Below are 9412 nucleotides of genomic sequence, written 5' to 3' on the forward strand. Positions count from 1 at the left end.
CGGCCATCATTGGGAAGAGAGGCCCCTTGGTCTTGCAAACCGAACTTGGGGCTCACCACTTGGACTAAACTGGCTGGCCAGCAAACCACAGAGACTTTGTCCCTGCCCCAGAGTGCAGGAGTTTTACCATGCCTGGATAGTACATTGGTGCTGGGGATAAAGATAGGTCTTCGTGCTTGTGCAGTAAGCATTTTAGCCACTAAGCCATCTTCCCAGCCCTTCTCAAGTGACGATCTATTTCTTTCAGTTAGCAAGCATCACTCAGAACAGAAGATTCCCCAGCTGAAGTCTTCACTTAGGCTAAATGTTCTCCGATGCAATACATTGGAAGTCTTCACATTGGCTGTACATCTTCTGGTGCAATACCTTATTGTCAGTTTGTCTTAGGGTTTCATTGCTGTGAAGAGACACCATGACCAAGGCAATTCTTTCAAAGGAAAACCTTTTGTTGGAGCTGGCTTATAATTTCAGAGGTTTAATACATTATCATCATGGTGGAAAACTTGACTGTGCAGGCAGACATAGTAATAGAGATGGAGGTAAGAGTTCTAGGTCTTACTGTCAATAAGACAAAAAGGCCACCAAAGATTGGGAAAGGATCTTTACCAATCCTAAATCTGATAGGGGACGAATATCCAATATATATAAAGAACTCAAGAAGTTGGATGCCAGAAAATCAAATAACCCCATTAAAAAATGGGAACAGAGTTAAACAAAGAGTTCCCAACTGAGGAATACTGAAGGGCTGAGAAGCACCTGAAAAAATGTTCAACATTCTTAATAATCAGAGAAATGCAAATTAAAACAAACTTGAGATTCCACCTCACACCAGTCAGAATGGATAAGATCAAAAATTCAGGTGACAGCAGATGCTGGCAAGGATGTGGTAAAAGAGGAACACTCCTCCATTGCTGGTGGGATTGGAAGCTGGTACAACTACTCTAGAAATCAGTCTGGCAGTTCCTCAGAAACCTGGGCATAGTACTACCAGCAGATCCAGCAATACCTCTTCTGGGCATATACCCAGAAGATATTCCAACTGGTAATAAGGACACATGTTGCTAGTAGCCATAAGCTGGAAAGAACCCAGATGTCCCTCAACAGAGGAATGGATACAGAAAATGTGGTACATTTACACAATGGAGTACTACTCAGCTATTAAAAACAATGAATTCATGAAATTCTTAGGCAAATGAATGGATCTGGAGGATATCATCCTGAGTAAGGTAACCCAATCACAAAAGAACTTACATGATATACACTCACTGATAAGTGGATATTAGCCCAGAAACTTAGAATACCCAAGATACAACTTGCAAAACACATGAAACTCAAGAATAAGGAAGACCAAAGTGTGGATACTTCGTCCCTCCTTAGAATGAGGAACAAAATACCCATGGAAGGAGTTACAGAGACAAAGTTTGGAAATGAGATGAAAGGAATGACCATCCAGAGACTGCCCCACCCGGGAATCCATCCCATAAACAGCCACCAAACCTAGACACTATTGCATATGTCAGCAAGATTTTGCTGAAAGGACCCTGATATAGCTCTCTCTTGTGAGGCTATGCCAGTGCCTGGCAAATACAGAAGTGGATGCTCACAGTCAGCTATTGGATGGAACACAGGGCCCCCAATGGAGGAGCTAGAGAAAGTACCCAAGGACCTGAAGGGGGCTGCAACCCTGTAGGTGGAATAACAATATGAACTAACCAGTACCCCCAGAGCTCATGTCTCTAGCTGCATATGTAGTAGAAGATGGCCTAGTCGCGGCCATCATTGGGAAGAGAGGCCCCTTGGTCTTGCAAACTTTGTATGTCACAGTACAGGGGAATGCCAGGGCCAAGAAGTGGGAGTGGGTGGTTAGGAGGGCAGGGCAGGGGGAGGGTATAGGGGACTTTTGGGATAGCATTTGAAATGTAAATGAAGAAACTATCTAATAAAAAGTTGTTTTTGAAAAATAAAAATAAAATAAGAATAAAAATTTAAAAAAAAAAAAAAGAGTTCAAGGTCTTTCATCCACAGGCAGCAGGAAATACTGTACCAGTGGGTGTGACTTGAGCATATATGAGACTTGAAAACCCACCTCCACAGTGACATACTTCCTCCAACAAAGCCACAGCCCTTAATAGTGTCATTCCCTGTGGGCCAAGCCTTCAAACACATGAGTCTATGGGACCATTCCTAATAAATCCACTACACAGTTGGAACATATTATCTGTTGATGGCCACAAGTTGAATGGTTTTTTCAACTCAATGAAGCACACATCACTCACCATGGCTATAACTTGTACAGCTTGCACTGCACAGCAAAACTAATACACATTTCTTTTCTTAATCGCATTTCACCATAAGATTAGGTCTTACTATAGATCTTAGATGTTGAGATCAGACTATGTCCTATTCTAAATTGCTCCATATTATATAAAACAGTGGTTTCTCTATCTGTGCCTTATCCTGAAAATTGCATCTCACAAAAGCACTGGACTCCATTTTGAGTATATATGCAGACACAGGATGACTCTATACCTTTGTTGGCATTTAGCACTGTCCTCCAACACTACCCACAAGACAAAGACTGATAACTGTTTTAAATGTAAGAGGGGTATCTCTCTATAATTTATTGGAATAAATTATGAGAAAAACCAGATCCAAGTATTTATCAAGCACACCAAACTGAGGAAGGACAACACCTTCCCCTGAACCCCATAGCGAGAAGGACATCTAGAGACTATTGTCTTAGTTAGGATTTTATTGTTGTGAAGAGACACTGTTACATAGGAAACTCTTATAAAGGAAAATATCTAATTGGGACTGGCTTATAGTTGCAGAGGTTTAGTCCATTATTGCCATGGTGGGAAGCATTACAGTGTGCAGGCAGACTTGGTGTTGGAGAAGGAGCTAAGACCAGGGGGAGAGTATCTTCTGAACTGAGCTGAGCCGGAGCATTGGAGACCTCAAAGTCAACCTACACAGTGACATAGTTCCTCCAACAAGTCCATGCCTCCTCCAATAAGACTATCCCTCTTACTAGTGATACTCCCTATGACCAAGCATTTAAATACATGAATCTATAGGACCCAAACCTATTCAACCCATCACAAGTATGATAATGACAGCCCACACCAGCCTGTCTCCTGACCAGCCAGTGTGTGATCAAACAACCGATGGGTAGAAACTCTTATCCTAGAAGCTTTGGTTCTACTTGGTCCCCATTGTCACTACAAACTACTCCAATTGTTAGCCATCCATCTGTCCACTTGTCCATCTTGACCTGCCTTTCATCATCTTCCTGTTCATCTATCTAGACTTTGTATCTATTTATCAGTCCTTTTGTCTACCTCACCCTGTTCTTCACCTCTACAACCCCCAATCTCAGTCTGACTTGACTCTGCAGCTCAGCTAGAACCTGTGACCCAGCCCATTGATCTGCCATAGGTACTTCCAAAAGACCCCCAACAGGGCTCATTATCTTCTTCCCACAAGGACTGTCTCGGGATCCCTAACTCCCTACTTCCGCCTCTAAATTGTACCTCTGTAGAAGTAACTCCTTTACTCTGTTGAGACCTCTTTATCCCTTGCAGCCATTCTATAACCTACATAAATGCATACATGATACATGACACATTCACAGTGTGGTGTCTACTGTGTCTTACAGTTAATACCAGCAGCTAGGATTGGAATAAAAGAAGCTTTGTTTGCCTGAGCCAGTTTTCCAAGGAGTTGGGACTACTTCATAGGTTGCTTTCAATAAAAACCACTGTACCTTGTGACTTTGATAGTCAATAAATTTTGACATTGTTAAAAGACACAAGTGCTTTTGTCCATGCTTCTGGTATAGTGCACATTTGACTCTACCAACCTCCTCATTAGATTTTTTTTCTCCCCTTATTAAAAATGACTCTTTTCACATAGAAGAAGTGATGCTACAGCTTCTTCTGAGCCTATCTGATACTGCAAGCATCATTGCTCCTGCGCTTTAGGGCCGTGAAAGTAAAGCCAGGGTTACTGAACCCAAACACAGCTATGCCACAATGCTCAGCCTAATCAACAGAGATGGTGACAGGGTGAGACTGTGCAAGACTGCCTCATGGTACTCAGAATGCTGCAAACTTTTAAAGAGCCTTTGACTTTTTTTTCAAAGTAAATTTTTACTTTTACTAAATTTCCCATTTAGTATTTCCAGACCACTGTTGATCATAGATTACTGAAAGCATTGAAAAATAAAATAGTGGATCGGGGGCTACTATACCAGGGTAAAGTAGTCACAATTAATGAGCCCTTCCTACAGACTTCTGAAATGTAGTATTAACGATGGAGTCGATTTCTCTACCTCTCGCGCACAGATTGGCCTTACTCCTTTTTTAGCTCATAAGTCATAATAAACACAATGTTGTATTAGATCTGATTCTAGATCTAAATACACTTCATGTTTCTGCTCTTGCTTTGGAAACCCAATAAACTTCCTGACATATGAATAATAAGCCCAGGTTTGCCTACTAGAAGAAAAGAAACACCTTCAGAAAAACCAAATTGTGTATAATTGGTCAGGCCTCAGAATCGAAGCCATCTAGCTGACCTGACATCCAGCACAGACATATGAGAGAGCCAGCCACAACCAGGAGACAACAACCTGCTAACTGGGGAACTCATAATAAAAGATTGTTGTACTAAGCTTTTAGTCTTAGGCTATTTTGTTATACTATACAGAGAGCTCATATAGTTATTGATTTCTTGTGTTAAATATCTCCCATTGTTTCTCTAACTATACCATGATTGATAAAGAAAATATATTGAAAAGAGAAGTCAACAATTCAAGTATTCCAGGCAACTTCAACTACAGGATCTCATACTTTTTCTTGCCAAAGACAACTTTCATAGGAAGAAGAGACCAACTTTTCTACTTACTCCATTCTTGGGTAGTTTATGCATAATATTATTTTTAAACAAAAGTTCATCCTTTTTAATATATGTTATGACAAGTCTCAGTTTCAAGTGACTGTCACATTATAATAAAAGATTGTGGGCTTTTGTTTTTGAGGTTTTTTTTTTTTTTTCAGAATTGCTTGGGTTCTCAGCACAACAACAAATCGAACTATGAGAGGTGATGGATAAGCTCATTATGGTAACTATATCACAATCCAAATGGATATCAAAACAGTGTACAATGAGCTCATCTCCATTGTCAATTTCATTGGATTTAGAATCATCCAGGAGACAAACCTTTGGTTGTAGCTATGAAGTCCTTTCCAGAGAGAATTAACTGAGGCAGAAAACTTACCCTGAACACGGCTGGTACCATGCCAAGGGTTGGTGGACTTGAACTGAATAAAAGAGCAGAGAAGAAAGCCGGATGAGGACAAGCATCCCTCTCCCACTACTTCCTGTTCTGCTGAGATTTGAAGAGTCCTAGCTGCAGCTGCACATCACGATGACCTCTGTCATGCCATCCCTGACATGATGAACACTACCCTCTCAGACCTCAAGCCAAAAATCATCCTTCCTTCCATATGTTACTTTTTATTAGGCATTCAGTCACAGCAGTGAGAGAATAATACATACCCATTGGACATAATTTTTATTTGTCAATTATATCTTTGCAAAAAAAATATATCAATTGAACCCTCTACTTCTAGGCAAGAAACAATAGGAAAGAAACAATTGGTGACTTTAAGGAAAGAGGCTAGCATTTGGCAAATTCACATTTGTGCCCAAAATATATTTCTGTTAACACTTTAAATACATTGGTCACTGGGGAAATATCTGTGAAGGGAAGTGGGGAACCGGGACTCCTCATTCTCTCTCTTTTGTTTCATAGCTACTAGAGAATGAGCAGTTTTGCTTCACTGTATTCACCAGGACATGCTGCTGAGTCATGGGATTTCCAAATGTGAACTGAAGCCTCAGAGCGTGTGAGCCAAAATAAATCTTCCTCTCTTCCTTTTATCCTAATTTATCACAAGTATCTGTAACAATGGTGAATGGTGAATAACACCGTCAGGACTTCAGGCAGCCAGATGTTTTCATTACCTAGGTTTCATTCCACCCTCAGCAAAGTATTTCTCTTAAGGGTGTAAAAGTCACTAGCCAAGAAAGACCCTGACAAATGGAGTTGCTTTACCTATGTGTATGTGTGTGTATATGTATACAATATTCTGTGATTGAACTCCCAAATGCACAATGAATATTATTACCTACAATTATATGGATTACAAATATTTGATGCTTCAAACTCTGATTAAAGAATTTGAAGGGCTGGTGAGATGGCTCAACGGATAAAAGCACTGACGGCTCTTCCGAAGGTCCTGAGTTTAAATTCCAGCAACCCCATGGTAGCTCACAGCCACCCATAATGAGACCTGATGTCCTCTTCTGGTGTGTCAGAAGACTGGTGCAGTGTACTTATATATAATAATAAATAAATATTTTGGGCTGAAGCGAGCAAGGACTGAGCTAGCAGAATTGACGGGAGCGAGTGGGGTTGACTGGAGGGAGCCCAGGTCCTAAAATTCAATTGCCAACAGCCGCATGAAGGCTCACAAGCAACTGTACAGCTACAGTGTACTCACATACATAAAATAAATAAATAAATCTTAAAAGAAAAAAAAAAGATTTGAAGAGAATGCAAAGAAAATGAAAAGATGTCCCTCATTCGTTGCCTGGAAGAATTAATATTTTTTAAATGCACCTACTATACAAGGTAACATACATTTGGTGAAATCCCTATCAGAATACCAAAGACATTCTTTACAAAGCTAGAAAAATCCATCCTAAAGTTATATGGAAAAAAAAAAAACAAAACAAAACAAAGCTGGGGACATTCCCCAACTTAATATCAAAAAGACCTCAAAGTTACAGTGTTCCAGTTAGCATCTATTGGCCCAAACACTGGCACGCACGTAGACTAATGAAGCACAATAGATCGGCCAGATATAACTCCATATATTTAAAATTAACTGAAATATTGTTTTACAAACTTACCAAAAACATACATGAGAAAAAAGACAGTATAGTCTCTTCAATAAATGCTCTTGTAAAGCCTCTATATGTATATAAGAAGATTAAGATTTGATCCTTCTTCCAGTTTCATCTGCACCAGGAGCTGATCATGTGCCACTGTGTTCCATACCCAAATACTGCCAGGATAGAGCTGGTCTCCCAGGAGTGCTGACAAGCCTGTGAGCATAAGTAAGACCATCACTTCTCTTCAAATTCCTGGCCCAAGAGGGACCTTCCCAGAGCCATCAGGACACAGGAACCAGGGAACAGTCAGGGACAGGATCCTTCCGGTTTCCATCTGCACCCTAGAGCTGACCCTGTGCCACAGGTCTTCATACCCAAATTCCTCCCAGAGAGAACTAGTCTCCCAGGAGTACTGCCACACAGGCTTGGAGGAGGGACAAGGCACAGTCAGAGACAGCAAAACCAGCTAACACCACAGATAACCAGTTGGCAAGAGGCAAGGGCAAAAACATAAGCAACAGAAACCAAGGCTACTTGGCATCATCAGAACCCAGTTCTCCCACCACAGTGAGCCCTAGATACCCCAACACACCAGAAAAGCAAGACTGACTTAAAATCACATCTCATGAGGATGATAGAGGACTTTAAGGACATAAATAACTCCCTTGAGGAAATACAGGCGAACACAGGTAAACAGGAAGAAGTCCTTAGAGAAAACACAAAAATCCCTTAAAGAATTACAGGAAAACACAATCAAACAGGTGAAGGAATTGAACAAAACCCTTTGGAATCTAAAAATGGAAATAGAAACAATAAACAAATCACAAAGGGAGACACCCTGGAGATAGAAAACCTAGGAAAGAAATCAGGAGTCATAGATGCAAGCATCACCAACAGAATACAAACATAGAAGAGAGAATCTCAGGTGCAGAAGATACCATAGAAAACATTGACACGACAGTCAAAGAAAATGCAAAATGCAAAACACTCCTAACCCAAAACATCCAGGAAACCCAGGATACAATGAGAAGACCAAATCTAAGGTTAATAGGTTTAGAAGAGAGTGAAGATTCCCAACTTAAAGGGTCAGTAAATATCTTCAACAAAATTATAGAAGAAAACTTCCCTAACCTAAAGAAAGAGATGTCCATAAATATACAAGAGGCCTACAGAACTCCAAATAGATTGAACCAGAAAAGAAACCCCTCTTGTCATATAATAGTCAAAACACTACATGCATGAAACAAAGAAAGGATATTAAAAACAGGAAGGGAAAAAGGTCAAGTAATATATAAAGGCAGACCTATTAGAATTACACCAGACTTCTCACCAGAGACTATGAAATGTTATATAGACCCTAAGAGAACACAAATGCCAGCACAACTCTGAATTACCTCAGATGGAAAAAACCAAGATATTCCATGACAAAACTAAATTTACACAACATCTTTCTACAAATCCAGCCCTAAAAAGGATAATAGATGGAGAATACCAACACAAGGAGGTAAACTACATGCTAGAAAAAGCAAGAAAGAAATCTTTCAACAAACGCAAAAGAAGATAGTCACACAAACATAAAAATAACATCAAAAGTAATAGGAAGTAACAATCACTATTCCTTAATATCTCTTAACATCAATGGACTCAATTCCCCCAATAAAAAGACACAGACTAACAGACTGGCTATGTAAATAGGACCCAGAATTTTGCTGCATAGAGGAAACCCATCTCAGTGTCAAAGACAGACACCACCTCAGAGTAAAGGGCTGGAAAACCATTTTCCAAGCAAATGGTCACAGGAAACAAGCTGGAGTCGCCATTCTAATATTGAATAAAAGCAACTTTCAACCAAATATTATCAAAAAGGTTAAGAAAGGATATTTCATACTCATCAAAGGAAAAATCTACCAGAAACAGCTCTCAACTCTGAACATCTATGCTCCAAATGCAAAGGCACCCAAATTCATAAAAGAAACTTTAGTAAAGCTCAAAGCATACATTGCACCTCACACAATAATAATGGGAGATTTCAACACCCCACTCTCATCAATGGACAGATCATGGAAACACAAACTAAACAGCGACACAGTGAAACTAACAGAAGTTGTGGATTTAACAGGTATCTATAGAATATTTCATCCTAAATCAAAAGAATAGACCTTCTTCTCACCTTCTCATAGTACCTTCTCCAAAATGGACCATATAGTCAGTCACAAAACAGGCCTCAACAGATACAAGAAGATTGAAATAATCCCATGTATCCTATCAGATCACCACAGACTAAGGCTGGTCTTCAATCACAACAAAAACACATGAAAGCTGAATAACACCCTACTCAACGATAACTTGGTCAAGGAAGAAAGAAAGAAAGAAATTAAGCCAGGCGTGGTAGCACACTCCTTTAATCCCAGCACTCAGAAGGCAGAGGCAGGCAGATTTCTGAGTTCGA

Source organism: Mus pahari, chromosome 14 (genome assembly GCF_900095145.1).
Source record: "Mus pahari chromosome 14, PAHARI_EIJ_v1.1, whole genome shotgun sequence".
Classification (NCBI taxonomy): domain Eukaryota; kingdom Metazoa; phylum Chordata; class Mammalia; order Rodentia; family Muridae; genus Mus; species Mus pahari.